Here is a 16,986-nt window from a genome sequence, read left to right on the forward strand (position 1 = left end):
TTTATTTTTGCCTATTAACTTTGAACTGGAAAAAGCTTGGCATGTATATAGTAGCTGACAATAAAGTTGCATAATATAAAATTTATCATTTATACTTTATTACTAAAAGCATTGAATTTTTAATTAAATTTCCCCCTATCTCTCTCATTTCAGCTTTAGTTACTTCTCCATTAATTAAAACAAGAAATGGTTCAAAGAAAGTGTATGCTGCTGAGGACACAGATTCAGCTATACATATCCAATATGGTCAGCATTCTGGGAATCTGGGGCTGCATCTAAATTCCTGGATTCCACGCTGGGGACCTACTTGGAAAATTCACCAACTCCCTTCCAGATTAAGCAGCTCCAGCTCCTTTCCAGGGAGATGTGCAAGCCCAAGCCCTGCTCAAAACACAGCTGAGAAGAGGCAGAGAGGCACATGCCAGAAATGCTCCCAATGCACCAACTTCTTTGTCCCTGTAACAGCTCCCTAAACTAAGGGAAGGTGGAGATATTGAGCAACAGCATAGAGGACCTGCCACTGTAAAGACTGGGGTCTTTGATGGTTCTCCTTTTTTTTTTTTTTTTTTCTCAGGATAATTATACAGAGTTATCCTAGTATTATACATGGCCTATATTTTAGAACCTACATATGATAAAGTTCATAATTTTGAACAACTATATTTATCTATAGATACATTTCAATAAATGCATATTGTGTCACCTCAGAATACCCTGGTGAAAATAAACAGCCCTTCATACCTTCATACTATTTTAATTATTCATGACATATATCTAGCCTTTGAAACAATAGGTTTCACCAATAATGGTAGCAACCTCTTACAGTACAATTGCTTAATGAGTTACTGTCAGAGCTGGCACAGATAGATATCAATCGTATTTATTAGTTATATTAATTATGAATCAGATTACTTTTAAGTATTTTTATATTCGTACCTGTAGAGTACTCTATATGAAACTAACAAAGTTTCAGTAAAAAATGTTAAAACAAAATATATGCTCTTTTTCTGTCAAAAAGTCCAAAAGAAAATCAACTGTGTTTTCTTGCTAATCTTACAGGAGACACTGTATGCATTTCAGAGGTATAGGGTTTTTGGTTTTCATTTTATTTTTCCGAGTAGCCAAAAGAGTTAATATTCTAAGAGGCTCAAAATAGTCCAACAGTCCCCAAAAATAAAATAGCAAGCTTTTCTTGTTTAGCACAATGTGGGGGATGTTTTGGTTAGTTTTCAAGTTATGCATATTTTTCAGATATATCAAAGGTTGCAAAAACGCATTTATTCTCTCTTATGGGACATCACAATTGCTCCATTTGTGGTAAGTTTGCCCTGGGACATAACATTTTACAATGAAAATTGTGCTACAATGGTGCACACTGTGCCATCTGTTTCAGGAAGAACTCTCCAGTGATTTCTATGGAGAATAGTCTCCTTAAAAGAATAAATGGAACAATGTGTCCCGAAGTACTCTTTTACCTAGCTTAATTACTCTTCTGAGTATTATTCTGAAATTTAGCAATCCTTAGCTGAAGCACCGCGACTAAGGTAGCTCCTTAGTTTAATTCTGTTCCCAAAGAAGCTAGTGTACAAGTACTGAACATTGTACATGTCATGCCTGCAAAGGCAGACCAGGACCCCACTTTGGGGCTTGGGGCCATGCAGGGAGTCCAGACTTCCTCTTTCCCAGGAGACAAGTCCTGCTGGGACCCTCCTTTCTGCTCAGCATAGCAGCGTTACCCCTACCCACATGTGTAAACAGGCATGGACCTAGAGATGCCAGCTGACCATAAGTCCATTAGACCATGACAGTCTAATGTCACCCTCACATGTGACCAGTGCCATCTCACTCCATCCACAGGACATGCTCCAAACAGTGCTAATCACAAAGCCAGGGGAAAAACTTTGGGAAAAAAAAAAAAAAAAGCTCTTTGGAATTGCCAACCAGAGGCTCAATACAGTAAACAAATCTTTCTATGCCAAATACGTCTGGTGCACTTCAACTACTCAACAGAACATCAAGGGAGGTGGGGGAAAGGAAGGGTCTTGCTTGATTATTGTCTACTCCCTTTTAAAAATAAAATATTTCTCCCATATAAAATGCAACTATAAACTTCAATGCCATGAACTTGCCATGACCTTCTGCATTTACTCACCTTAGAGTATGAGATCTCTATACAAAGCAACCATAAAGTTCTGATTTAGGTTCAGATTTATTATTTTTATAACACATTCACAGAAGAGCATTCCCAAAAGTTCCCTGGAGAAGGCATCTGAACCCCCTTTCAATAACAACTCTTCTGCATCAGTATAACCTTTATATTACCTCATGTCTCATTTAGACATAATTAGGACAAAGGCCTCCCTGTTAATTTTATAAAGCTGTTATTGTATAAGAATGTTTCCAATGTTTTCTCAGAATTACCAGTGCTCTCAGGATACTAGTATTTTTTCATCAAGTGGTCTGGTCAAGTTCAAAGGAGTAATATTCTTTGACCCACGCTGTCCACACATGATGGCATAGCCAGTATAACACCAGGTGACAGTAACAACATTACCACAGAACTTCAATATTCTCCTTTACTTCTTTACTGTGAGGGTGACAGAGCACTGGAACAGGCTGCCCAGAGAGGTTGTGGAGTCTCCTTCTACAGAGCCAGAGGCACCTGGATTTTACCCTGTACCACATGCAACCCTGCACCACATGCTCTACATGTCCCTGCTGGAGCAGGGGGTTGGACTAGTTGATTTCTCGAGGACCCTGCCAACCTCAACCATTCTGTGATAATAATTTTATGCCACATAGAAGGCATTCTGAATCTAAAACAAACAAACAAACAAAACCTCCTTTACACTATACATAGATACAGCTATTTTTGCAGTACACATTTCAAATGGGTGTTCAGGGTTTGGAGATTTCTTTTTGAAAATCAACAATGTAGGGAGCACCTTCTTTATATTTAGGAGTGCTTCAATCGTGCAGATGATCTCCCTGTCAAAATGGGTCTAAATTGAAATTTTAGTAATAATAGTGATGTGCAAAACATCATAAAAAATTTCCTAACGAACTGGCATGAAGTTGCAGCAATTCCCAAACTGACATGAAGACTTAGCTTTCTTTCACTTGTCAAATGGTCTTTGCACTTTCCACTCCCAGTCTAGCCTTCATCCCATGAGGCTTCTTCCTGCCGAGCACAGCACCACATCCTTCTCTCTCTAACTAGATGTTGCTCAAACACTCAGCACAACATTTTGTTTGTTAATCCTGTGCTCTGGAGTTTGCTCAGTGCTCACTTATCCCCTCACACAGGAAAAATCCCCCTCACATTCTGTCGTTTCCATAACCATAGCACATTGCCCTGCTTGCAGCTTGAGAGCCACCCTTGCTGAGACACACGTTGGTTTTGGTCACCTCCAGCTCTCACATTTGGCAGAAGGGGAGAGGACATGGATGCATTGGTGATTCCCCAGCTCAGTAGAATCCCAGCACTTCCGTCATGGAATCAGGTTTTCTCAGTGACAATGCAGGATTCCCACAGTGTTCCTCTAGCACACACAACCATTTCCCACTATGCTTTCACCTACCAAGGGAATGACTGCAAGTATCTCGCACACGTACAGCAGAGCCAGCAACAGATTTTGTTTGACTGTGTGTGCTTATTCCCACCAACTATTTTCTGTGGCTGTGCTCTGGCAGTCAATCTGTTGTTTGCTCTCACAAACCATCTTTAACGGTAGCACTTTGGCTCTTTCAAGAGGCAATCCTCAGAGTGTCATTTCCACAAAATTATACTGTCTATTCCATCATTCTAAGAATGTGGAATCACTCAAATTTGCCTAGGGCTTATTCACTTCTTTTACGAAAAGCTAAAATTTTTGTCCTAGTACTTGGTAAATATGTGTGTGGATTGAGTTTTCACATACCATTGTAACTCATGCAATCATCTCAAGTAGAAACTTAAATATTTTAAAACGGAAAAATCCCAGAACATAAAGAAATGATGATCCCATCAGCACCTTTCTGCTGCTAATCGGATGCTAACAAATTACAACTTCCCCTGACTATCTCCGTACACACCAGATGTTTTCAGAAACGGGCTGCAAAAGAAAGGATGTACAGTAAAAGCAAATTAGGAATTTACAGCAGAGTTATCCTGAATTTTTATCAAAATCTCATTTGAGAAGAAAATAAAAGCCCTCGCCATTTATGCAAGATATAAATAAATAAATAAATGGGCATATTTGGAATTCTGTCTTTTTTTTTTTTCTCCTTCCTTTCCCAGATAAGCTAGTTCTTCCCATTATGGGGGAAAAAATGCTGGCAAACAACTTCTACTCCACCAGCTACCTTTTCTGCAGTACCTTCCCCTGTAGGCACCGCCAGGTGTGAATGTCGGTTTCCTAAGCATGTTTGAGATCCCCCAACACACTTTGATCCCCAAGGCATATTAAGGTCTCTGATAGAAAACATAATAGGATTTTTTTTCTGAAATGCTATAAAAGGGGTAGACAGCAAGGTAACTCTTGAGTTAAGCTCAAGCTGACTTCTGTCACATATTTCACTTCCCCTAAAATAATGGTTTAGGAAGGGGCATAGATTAACATTTTTATTTTACAAGACTTCCATACATCACTCACTTACATGAGTATATACCCCTGTGTAGTGTAAGAAATATAGAATAGTAACAAAAGCATTCCCCAGGTTGAGCTAGTACATTTCCATGGTGTTTCTAAGGTTCTTACCACCATGGCACTAATACAATAAATAAATAAATAAATAAAAATAAAAGCTAACAAAGCTAACATAAAGCATACCTGACTATTAACACATTTATTACACTATTAACAAGTCTTAGCTAAAAAGGAAAAAAAAAAAATCAGTTCAAGCATTTTTTTTGTCCAAAACCCCAAAAGAGATCTTATCTTCACATCTACATATAATTCTTCTTTTAAATGTGCACGTCTGGTTTGAGGAAAACTGTCTAGCTAAAAATCTTAAGGTTAGAAAACTACTTAAATACCAGGTCCACACATCTTTTGGCTTTGGTTCTCTAAAAGGAAGCTATGACTAAAAATGGCATTTCAAATACAAGTCCCTACCAATTCCTATGTCACCAACAGAAAAATCACTTTACCAAAGCCTACCTCAAAAGCTATATAGTATCACTGATCCACATGACTGGAATTTCCACATATATCAGTGGAAGCCCCACATGCAGAAGGCAGGTAATCTACAGCTCCAAAATCATGAAATATTTTTGTTCTAAATCCTGAACTGACTCTCTAGGATGATTAGAAGTTTAAAAGGAGAAAGATTTCTATACATTTTCTAGTATTAGAGCCATAATATACAAATATAGCTTGGGGAAAATTCACAGAAAATAACTATAAATTTTGCCTGTTAATAACAAACACAATTCTTTCTAACTAAACCATGCTTTCAACACAACCAAAGCCTAAATTTTCCTCCTAAATTTTACTTCTACTACAGTTTTTACAAGTTGTCAGTCTAAAGCCCAAGAACAACTACATAGTCAAATAGGCACCAAAAGCAAGACAGGATCCATAAAAGCAGGATGTCAGCCTATCATTTGACTGTGCTCATCATTCCTTACTTTTACTAGTCCAGATCACTGAAAATTTCAGTGGTTATTATCAAATGTATGCTTTTTTGAGTTAATGACAAGAGTCTATCTCATTATTTGCAAAATATATTGAAACACTGTCTGGTATTTCATATAAGATGCATATAACATCACAGAATTGTCACAAAGGGATTAAAGAAATGAAGATGCATGGCTATCCATATGCTTTGTTATTTTTAAGTATTATTAGTTTTGAACATTATTTATAATGATGAGTTCGTCATAAACAATAATGTGTAAGAAATTGTTTTTCTGTGAAACCATCAATTTCAAAAATATTTCTGCAAAACTATTCCTTATATGCTAAGAAAGACTACATTTGTTCTCAAATTAAGGATAATTCTTGGAAACAGATTCCCAGTGAAAATAGTCATACTTACGAATTAAAGCTTAATTTTATTCCCATCTTCTCCAAAGTTTAAATTTAGAATACAAGTACTTAAAAATTATGATAGTAACTGTTTTGCTCAAATGCTTTCACAGAACAACACAGAAGGCGTACAAGCATAATCTGATTACTCTGTTGTATTCTAAATTAAGATCGTTTCAGTATTTTTGCCCTCTTTCTTCTGGCAATATTATTGTTTTAATATTTTGGATGGTATTATAAACTGTAAGGTCTCTCAGACTGCAGGGAAGCATTCTGTGGCTTGTGGTAAGGGTTCACAAAATTGATGGACAGTGAACCCCTCCAGATAAAGCAGCTATGATACAGATTCCTGAAGCTGTAAAGAACTAGACACAATGGTCCATATGATTCATTCCAGCTATGTGTTTCCATGATAAGTCTTCACTTAAAAGAGGGTGAATATGATGCTGTTTGTTTTCATACATAAAACTCAGCACCATTTAATTATGAGCCCCACTGCTGTTGGGTATATGATCCAGATAAAAATAACATTTCTGTCAGGGATTGGACTTCATCCAGAACTAACGTGATCCCAGCCAGTAGTCACTTGTTTGGGAACTATTTCTCTAAATGCCTCCTCTAAACTCTAATTCCTATAGGCAATTAAACCATAGTAGTTACCTTCTGATGGCTATAAATTTAGTCATGATCACATTACACAATGGAGGTTTGATGGCATATTCCTATTCAGTATGTGATCAGTACAAGATTTTGTATAATGTAGTATAGTCACACCTGTTCTAAATTGAAAAAGTCAAGATATTACCTATTACACAGCAGACGGTTGATTTTTTTTTACCTTCTCTTGTATTAGGTTATTATTTTTAGTAAGAACAAAGAAATAATAAAAAAGGACATTTGAAGTATTTTTTTAGGACATAATTGCAATTCTAAGAATTCTTTAAATGAATAAGTTCATTCAAGAAATACTCTTCATTAGAATGTTATGAAACTGTTTTTTGAAATTTATTTTACTCATACTATGCATTTTACTTTCAAAAAAATGTTCCCAATGTAAGATTCCCAGTCAAGTTATTCTTCTACTTATTATTACCCACACACCACTAAATATCACATACCTGTCATGCCCAATTCATATAAATGAAAGTCCTGTATGTCACTTAAAAATGTGCAACACTGATACCATGATGTTTTGAGGCTAGATCAAGGAAAGGATTTAGAGAACAGAAACAGGATTTAGGTATAACAGGGGCATTGAACCCCCACAGTTACCATCTCTCCATCCTATGCCTCTAAGCACCACCATTGAAAAAATCCTAATAGCCAAACTCTCCATTCTGTTGCTTAACCCTTAATAACATAGTTAATGCTTAATAACATAGTTAATGCTAGCCTCCTCTGCCCACTGGAAGAGTTTCATATGCCTCAGCATAGATGAATATAAAGCGATGAAAAAGGAAAAACACAAACCTAACTTTATACCCAGAGTGTAAGCACTGAGCTCATCATTGATGAGTTATCTATCAGGGATGAAATTTTGGAATTCTAATCAGGAAACACCAGAGCAGTGCCCAGGAGTGTATAGTTCCTCACTGTGCTTCCATTTTGAATAACATACGGAGTTCTGGGTCTCCAAATCAATTAAGAGTAGAACTGTAAATCAAACAAAAAATACATTTTGTTCATGAGAAATAAATTAATATAACTAAAAGTCTTCCATCTTAGAAAAGACACAAGGGAATATCAGAGAGATCTACAAAATCACAAATGCGTGTGAAGGTCTGGACCCTGGAGGAGTGCTCTGGAGATGCTTGTCCTACTGTTATAGCCTTCCCTACAACCACAGTGTTAGGAGACAGAGAAGGCTAGACAGACCTCTCATCTGACCCAGTAAAGCTATCCTTCTGGTTCCAGTAAGAGGGGTGGAGAATGACCCCATTCACCTGTCCTGGTAATACTGCCTTCTTCTTAGGTGGATATGAATATGCCGCTATGATAGACAAGGTGCAGAATGTTTCCTCACACAGACACACACAGAAAAAAATATAAACAACACTGGGTAGCAGTATGGATTTTGTCTGTGACAAAATAAATGCTACAATGTTAACCACACTCTAATGTGTTTACTAATTTGGCACATATATTCAAACATTTCCCAGACCATATTGGGCCATACAAACAACAAGTTTTACTGGCAGTATGTAGTGCTTTCAAAAATAACCAGCTAATAACTAAGCAAAAATATTCCTTTATATTTTAATTGCCTATGTATGTAGTCATTTACTGAATCCCACATTTACTGAATGGCGCCGGAATTATATTAGAGAACAAAGTCTGCATTATCAACTCTTCAAAAGGAAGAATCTATTTTAAACTTCACAAAGAGCTCCATGACAATAGCTAAAGGTCTTTGCATTATGTTGTTTATATCTGTTCCCTTCAGAGAAGGAGTGTTTAAAGTACTGAGACATAAAGGTTATGCTGACACAAAGTGTCTCTCTCTCCTTTCCCTTCTTCAGTTCTTCAAGTTGTCTAAAAAAGAAATCTATACCTCTGCAAATGTCAAGGTATCACTAAAAAAAAAAAAAAAAAAAAAGAATTGGTGTTCATATATCTTAACCAGGGTGAAAAACAAATTTGATTTGAAAAAACAATAATAATAAGCTGGAAAATGTGATTTGTATTTATAGGCAATTATCAAGTATTATTGGCAATATGCATGTTGATATGAAAACAAAAGGTTGAGCAAGTATGGAAGACCTTTATATTGAGACACACATACCAATTCCCTAGGAAATGAACATCATTTTATCCTCTATGGGTTACTAGTTTGCTCAGAGTTTCAAAGAGATGGCACCTGCTATGGCAAAGATGTATTTGCATTTCCAAAGAATGAGAGCAGTAAACAAGACAAGGGGAGGAGCATTGAAACTTTTCCTGAATAAATTACAGATTAATAATCTCCAAGGCAAAGGGATGAAGCATTTGAATCTGAATGAAAACTGCAGAACACGCCAAGAAAAATATCTGTGCATGAAAATTGGCAAACTTTGCCTCGTTGGGATGCTCTCCAGTGAAAGCTGGCCAAGCACATCAACAATGCAAGAAGACTCAGTCCTTGACCTCATAGCAAATCTAAGGAGTAGTACCTGTCAGGATACATAGAATATTTGGATTTGACTTTAGTACAGAAATACAAAGGAAGACTTTGTTTCAATACTGAAATGTCTGTCTTTATAAATCCATGCTTTATAATTTGCTTTGGATTTTGCAAATGTTTTATTTCCTTATCCATTAATATGGCAGCTAAACTAAGGATGAGTTAAAAAATCAGTTGAGCATGTTTTTCAAATCTCTACACGATGGAGGCATGTAAATAGAGATAGATCCTTTAGTTGGATAGTATTTTGAGAGGTGGTAGTATAAAGTCTAAAAGGTGACTAGAAGTCACCAGACCAGAGTTGACCAGTAAAGTGGCCTGAAATTAAATAAGGTCATAGGAAGTACTGCCTAGAACCTGTAGGAGTGTGTAGGATGTTCTTTAAAAATACAAATTCCTTTGAATTTCTTAACAGTGAGGGTGACAGAGCACTGGAACAGGCTGCCCAGAGAGGTTGCGGAGTCTCCTTCTCTGGAGATCTTCAAAACCCACTTGGACACAGTCCTGTGCCACGTGCTCTAGGTGACCCTGCGTGTGCAGGGGGGTTGGACTAGATGACCTCTAGAGGTCCCTTCCAACCCTAAGCATTCTATGATTCTATAATTTGTTTGTATATTCACATTAGTGGAGTTTACAGCTATATGAGCTCTAAACTATACTGAAATAAGACTGAATGACTTAAATACCGTTATTGAGAAGAGTATGTTTGTATGATTCTACAAATTCTTCTGTCGTTGAGAGATCTCCCCTGCATCAAACCTGAATAAGAATTCATAGATATCCTTGCTAGTGAAACATGAATTTCCTCCAGTCCACTAGAGATGCAACTAAAAGTACAGGATCATCCATCCGTTTTTCTCATTACTAGACAAAAGTAAAAATCTCCATGGTACATGGCATAACACAAGAGTAGAAAAAAATCTTGATCAATCGCACAAGTAACCTCACAAGCTGTTTCCATAGTTTCTGGATGTCTGAATAATTTATAGGAAACAATCATTGACTGAATATAGGGTTTTTAAAAATGATACATTATTTTGCATTTAACAGCAAACAATTTCATAACTGACTGTCATATTTTACTGTGCAAGGGACAAAATAACTACCTGGCATTTTAAACTTAGAGATGAAATAAATGAATAGTCTTACCAGAGCAGGGAGATTTCCCTGGGATTCCTCAAGGCATTCTATTATAATGAAAAAGCGATTGTGTCAATTGTGCTAAGCCTAATGCAAGCAGTACATTTTTTTTTTCTGTTATGTAAAATACAACTTTGTGTAGAATCTTTATATTCTTTGACAGAGAAGTTATAGTGTTGTAGAAAGTGATATCTTCTTTCCCTGCATGCTTTTAAAGTCAAAAAGGCAACCTGACTGTGTCTGATGATTTCCTTCCCCACCTCACACCTCAAACAGAAAGCATAATAGCAGTAGACAATTTTAAATTTACCACAGAGCTATTCCAAGTTAATTTTTCAGTTTCTGTGGCATGTAGAACAAAATAAAAGTAAATGCCCGAGCAACTCTTTACAGTTCTCAAATCTCAAATTAAATATATAACTTTCACAAGTTTATTTTCCATAAAAAATAATTGGAATATATTATATTTATAAGTAACTGAGACACACAGGCTTTTTTGATAAAAACAACATCATAGCAAATTTTACAAGATATGATGAAAGATGAAAATGCTCAGAAGTACATTTTAAATTTAGATATATTTTAAAGTGTCCTTTGATATTTAACTGAATCCTTCTCTGCGGTAGCCCATTCTAGGCACTACATTTGGTAAGTATATTTTGTTTCATGTTTGTTTTTAGCAATGCATGGGAAAGTATTTGCTATGTTCTTGGGATTTCAAATTTGCTTTAAACTTTTTTTCTTCTAGGTAACAAAATGCCAAAGGGTATTTTGGTATTTTCAGTTCATCTCAGGCAGTGCTGGATGTCTTAATATTATTAGACCTTAAACTGTGCAGTAGTCATCCCACGCATCCTTTGTAACGATTTGAGAGACCTAGATACATCCAGTGTGTACTTCCACTGACCTATATTAAACACTTATCCTCAAATGAGAATCTCCCTCAGCAGGTGCTTTTATCTTCTCTCAGCAGTAAGAGGAGAGACACGAGGTAACCAGCTGGTGTTTAGATATCCAAGTTAGGACAGATTAATCCCACTTATTGCATTTCAAAGATTATCAAAACTTTTAAATCTAAAATAACCGAATTAACACAATTACTCCACAAAAAAAAAAAAAAAAAAAAAAAAAAAAAAGCTAAATACTAGTAGTATAAGAAAGAATCAAGCAGCACTCTCTCTATATAAATATTCATTCCAACTTTATTTTTCAAACTTTTACGTTTCCATTGAATTCATTATCTTAAGTTCTTTTAAATTTTAGAAAAAAAAACCCTTTGGAAACTTAACTTGAAAAATAATAACAGCAACCATTAAAACTAGCCTTGCATGTTTAACCTGTTCCTGTCTGTAATCATGTATCTATCCACATTTATCTACAGTATCATTTTTGGAGGGGGGTAGGGGGGAACGCTGTTAATACTTTTATCTTTTTCTTTTTTTTTGTTGCTGCTTTTCTCCCTGCTGCCTGAAGATAACTTCCTGGCCTATATCCCAATATTACCTCCCAATTGCTTGATGAATACAACTGTTCATGTGGGAAAAGCCAGAAAATCAACTCTGCAAGAGGCATTAGACTACAGCAGGGGAAGAAAAAAAAAAAAAAAAAAAAAAAAAAAAGCAGACTGCTGCTTCTTGGGTTGCAAAAACTCACCCTACTTATGCTCAGGTCAGAGGTACAAGAAATTACTATGACTTCTTCCAAAAAGAGACAGGAAAGACCACCGACATCGTATCATCCACGATTCTTCCATGGGCTCATGGAGATGATGAGCATTTCACATTTGTATCTTTTGCTTAGATCTTATGTCTTGTCCTTGTCATCTAGGGCCACAACTGTGCAGAGTCACAACTACATGAGAAACCTACTCTTTCTTCTATAGTGTGCAGGGCTGAGGCCCTATACAGACTATGGGATATTGCAGCTTCTTTCCAAAGTTGAACAAATACAAGCATTGGAAGTGTCCACTTGCAGACAAACTTAAACCTATAAGAATAAATTTGACTAGCACTATTTTTTTTTTCTTCACACAATATGATTTAGATGATAAAGGAAAAAAATATATTTTTTATTATCCTGGTGCATTCTTAAGTTCTCAAATAAGCCACAACTACACTCAGATGCTTCCTAAATTCTCAAGAGGAAACCCCAAGGGCAGCAAACCGTGCCACAGCAGAGGACTCGGAGTATGATGTGCACAGCACAACATTAACTTCTGTGAAAAGTGCATTACACTCATCCGTTGGGTTTTTTTTTTCTCTACTGCAACATCTAGAGAATGAACTCCTCACTACTACACATGAGTAAGAGCTGATTAGCATTCACCATTTGTATCCTTTGCTCATGCTACGAGTCCTACTGAATACAATGAAAAATGATCATTTCAATTCAGGTAATCAAACCGTGACTGAAAGTCAAATTTAAAAGCATTTCATGGCACTTACAGTAACTAGAAATAAAGATTTATGCCAGCATATATAAACAGTCCATTCCTGAAAAGAAAAAGGTTTAAAAGACAACAAAAGGTATTTACATGTCATTTTATTGTAACAAAAATTTAAAATAATATGTTAAACATAACAACACGTTTATAATAAGTTTATTATAACAAAACACTAGCATTATCTAAAAATAAAAAATTGTTTTGTTCTAACACTTAGAAGTCTAAAACGGACAAATGTGTTTGTAAGTTTGCTTTTCTTTGTTTTATTTAATTTTTAAATAGTTTAGGGCAGCACAATGGTGTCAGAGTTGTACATTTGCATTCCAAAATGGTGCTAATGAGTTGGACATGAAGTAATTAAAGCAGCCTCAAAATATTTACATTTGTTATGCTTTCAAACTTGTGGCAAACTTACTAAATAAGAATATATGCCCTCAGGGCTAAAATGCTGCAAACATTGTTCAGAGAAATCTTCTATTTTTCTTCAGAAGCAATTAAAAAGGGAGGAAAATGTGTTCTAGATTGCATAAAGCTGCTTTACTGCTTGTTTGGGCACAGTTACTCACCCTGACTCAAAGGGAAAAAAAAAAAAAAAAAAAACTTCTCTACTTGCTAAATTGTCACAAAATGCCTAGACATGCATCAAATCACTTCTCTCCCTAGTAAAATTGCCTCTAGCGTGATGGAAGTTAGGTCAAGCTGAATAGACCAATAATATCCATTTCAAAGCCCAGATTTGCAAGGTTTTGTTTGTTTGTTTCCTACTCTTGTGGACAGGGTATTAAATGTAACTACAAACATATAATTACCTTTGGGGAGGCACCCCAGGTCACTTCTTAATCTTTCTTTTAACACAATGAATTAGCTTGTTTTACCGTACAGCTAGTCTGTTTGGCCCAAATAGAGAATTATTAACGTTAATTCAATAAATTAATGTTAAATTTAATAAATCAACATTAACTTAATAAATTAAAAATTAATAAATGTGCAACTAAAGACAATCCTAATAGGTCTCATATTATTGCTATTAATTGTTTCATAAATGCTCCAGGAAACAGTGGTCAAGAGTTTGACTCAAGAAACTTGCAATTGAAAAGTCAACAAATCCTTTACATGGAATTTATTCAGAAAGAACTACTGTTTCTCTTTAACCTTTCATATCTCCTATTATTGATTCAATTGCATTTGAAATGTTACCGTTCCTACCAAATAACACTTAAATTCATTGTGCACAGGTACACAAGCAGAAAAAAAAAAAAAAAAAAAAAAAAAGGAAAAGCCTGATGTGTTATCCTATTGACTTTGTTGTCCAAGACAGTAGTGATAGTGGGAAGATCAACTGGCAAGTCTTGAAAATAGGTTGCAAACTTTACCTAAAAGCTAAAAAAGGGTAGGGATGATGGATTTCAGAAAGTTGGCATCCTGTCCTGTCCCACAGTAGCATCACACTCTCTCGGTGTCCCTCTCAGATTTCATATCACAACTATGCAATAAATGAAAGACATTCCCAAGTACCTTCTCCTTTCCACTGGAAAGTCAGGCTGGAATTCTTTGTTGTACACCAAACCACAAAATAATATCTCCACTTTTGGTATTCTATTCCTCCCCCTTCCCTGACTCCTCCTGATTTTTGTCACCTCTTCACTATTCTATATATGTGTTGGGAACATCTTGTCATATTTTTTTTCACAACAGTTCATGACTCTTGCCCTCACAAAAGTTCAGAAGATACACTATGAATACTAATATAATTATGTAAAAATGTCTTTGCAACAAAGCTAGCTTTAGAAGAGAGAAAAACATCAGAAATAAGTGATGCTTTAAAAAGACCTAATAAAATTAGGCTCAGAACATTTAACTTACCGATGAAGTGTAAAAGGTCACAGTAATTCAAAGAGAATGAAACACTATGTAATATCTAGATACACTTTTTACTATGTATTGAATTAATTATTTATAAAGCATAGCTTAAACCATTTGCCTTTCATTCTACAGGTGTCTTTTGCAAGATCTCAGAGCTACTGTCATACATGCATGAAGCGGAGGTTGAGCCCTCTGTGCCTTTGAAGTTTATCCAGTGTTTCCTCATAGATATCCAGTATACGTAGCCTGCTTTATCGAAATGCTGCTCTAGCAACTTTCCTACAACCCTTGTACCATTCTCTCCATTCCTGTTCTTGGGATCTCATTCCTTCATCAGGCGCTACCCAGACCTGTCTCATGAAGCCTCACCTGAACGACTCTCAGGTGGAGTTGACACAAAATCCTTAAAAACAATTTACATTTGGAAAAGTATCACATACCAGCTTTATTGGCTTTCTTACTTCCAAGTTGCATAAGCTCTTCAAAAATAACTAGTATTTCTATTGAGCATCATAACATTCTTTGAATATTTTATACTAAGGCATATCTATAGGTTTATACACAAAGATTATTTCAGTTTGCAGAAACCATCCACATATATTTCTTCTTCCTAAAATGGATAAGAAACTGCAGGTTTTCTAAGCTTGCATAACAGCAGCAACTCCAACCAATTTAGAAATCTAAATTAGAGGAATAGATTTCGACCCCAAATTTTTTCAAATCACAGAATAAATAAATACCTTGCTGCATACCCATTTAAGACTGATGGCTATTTTTTTCAGGCCTTTGCCATCCTGAGAAATGAGAAAGCTCTTCCATCTCGAGAAGAGAACCAGGGATCGCTAACTTGACACCCCAGTAGGAAGTGCTGCTTCCTAAGGGCAGGTGTTTCTTAGCACTTGTGTGCTTGTTATCATTCTGTGCAAGCTATGTGTTTCAGGCACTAAACAATACTGGATTGTCACTGCAGGGGAAAAAGAAAAATAATTTCTTTCTTGTTGCTTTATCTGTAAAGCACAGCAGAATTTTGGTCATCTGGGAATGTTTATTATACTCTTTTTATAGCTTTTTTTTCTGAGCTATAATGATATATTAAAATACCGAAGCAATATATTGAAGTGCAAATAATAAGAACTGTAGTCTTGTTATGTCATTTAACCTAAACAAGAGTTATATACAGTTCCTTTTTAAAAACTTTTATAGACTTTTAAAATATATTTTTTCCTGAAAGAACTGTAGCTTTTTCCCCATCCTGTTGCATTCCCTTTCCTTCCGAGATCTGTATTTTACAAGCATGTTCAATTTTCTTGCAGAGGTGTATGTGCCTTAAAGAAAATGCTTTTGAAAACTAATAAAATTTCTCCTTTCCATTATGTTTCTGCAACATAAATGAGAATTAATTGAGGAACCTATAATCCCGTTGTTTGGCCAGGGAAAGAATACTTGATACAGTAATCTTCTGAAAATACCTGTCATCCCTTTCTTTCTATAATAGCATACTTCCAGTGGAAAACATAACTGTACTATAATAAGATGCTTTTCAACAGAATGAATCAGAACAACACTGGACTATGTAAAACACGAATAAGCTATATTGACTTCAGACACCCAGCTGTTCAGAGGATTAGCACAGCATTTTTAATTTTTCCCTTAAAATATATTTTTATAGAACCTTTCACATCACCACGCGAAGTTTCAGGAGACCGATTTTTACAGCGCAAGTTTCCAGCCGCACCTTTCACTTCCAACACTCGCCGTGTCCTTACGCGCTCCGCATGCTTCAGCAGTCCAGTGTTTTGTAGGCGACTCTCAGTGGAGTCCGGGCAGCTCGGTGACATTTACCGCGGCTGGGCAAAGTGGCCTGGGTCAACGAGATGAAGCGGCGGTGGCCACCAGCCAAAGCCACCAGCAGCCACCAACGCACCGCGGCTCGCGGAGCTCTAACTTTGCCCCTGGCCCCCTTCTGCACACACGCACGCAGCGATGCGCGCAGAGCCCCGCGGCTTCCGCGCCTGCCAGCGCCTCGCTAACTTACTGCAGTGCGATGCAGGAGCAGGAAAAACACGTCCCCGGGCTGCGAGGCTCCCGGCGCCCTGGGCGGCGAGGGGACCGGCCATGCAGCGGGCTCGGCGGCTGCCGCAGCGCAGCGCGCCCTGCCCAGCCCCGCTCCGCTCCGCGCGCCCGCGCCGCCGATCGCTGCGCCCCGGCACTCGGCAGCCGCGCCAGCCCTGGCCGCGGGTTTTTAAGCGGCTGTGCAGCGGCGGATCGCCCACCCTCTTCCTGGCAGGGGGAGGGGAGGGGACAGGCGACACACGCGCGCGCACGCAAACCCCGCGCACACGCGCTGCTCGCTGGTGCCCTCCCCACTG

General features: G+C 37.1%; 1 protein-coding gene across 5 annotated transcripts in view; it reads right to left on the reverse strand.

The window, feature by feature from the left end:
• Window positions 1–16,725, reverse strand: part of DGKB (diacylglycerol kinase beta) — a 326,104-nt gene extending 309,379 nt beyond the window's left edge. For all 5 annotated transcript variants that reach the window (XM_088533501.1, XM_088533498.1, XM_088533500.1 and 2 more), the window contains exon 1: window positions 16,653–16,725. The gene's annotated coding sequence lies outside the window, so the exon portion shown is untranslated. The remainder of the gene's footprint in view (window positions 1–16,652) is intronic.
• Between the last annotated feature and the right edge of the window lie 261 nt (window positions 16,726–16,986).

Source organism: Tinamus guttatus, unplaced genomic scaffold (assembly GCF_059628265.1).
Source record: "Tinamus guttatus ecotype Peru unplaced genomic scaffold, ASM5962826v1 Tinamus_guttatus_pri_ptg000503l, whole genome shotgun sequence".
NCBI classification, from domain to species: Eukaryota; Metazoa; Chordata; class Aves; order Tinamiformes; family Tinamidae; genus Tinamus; species Tinamus guttatus.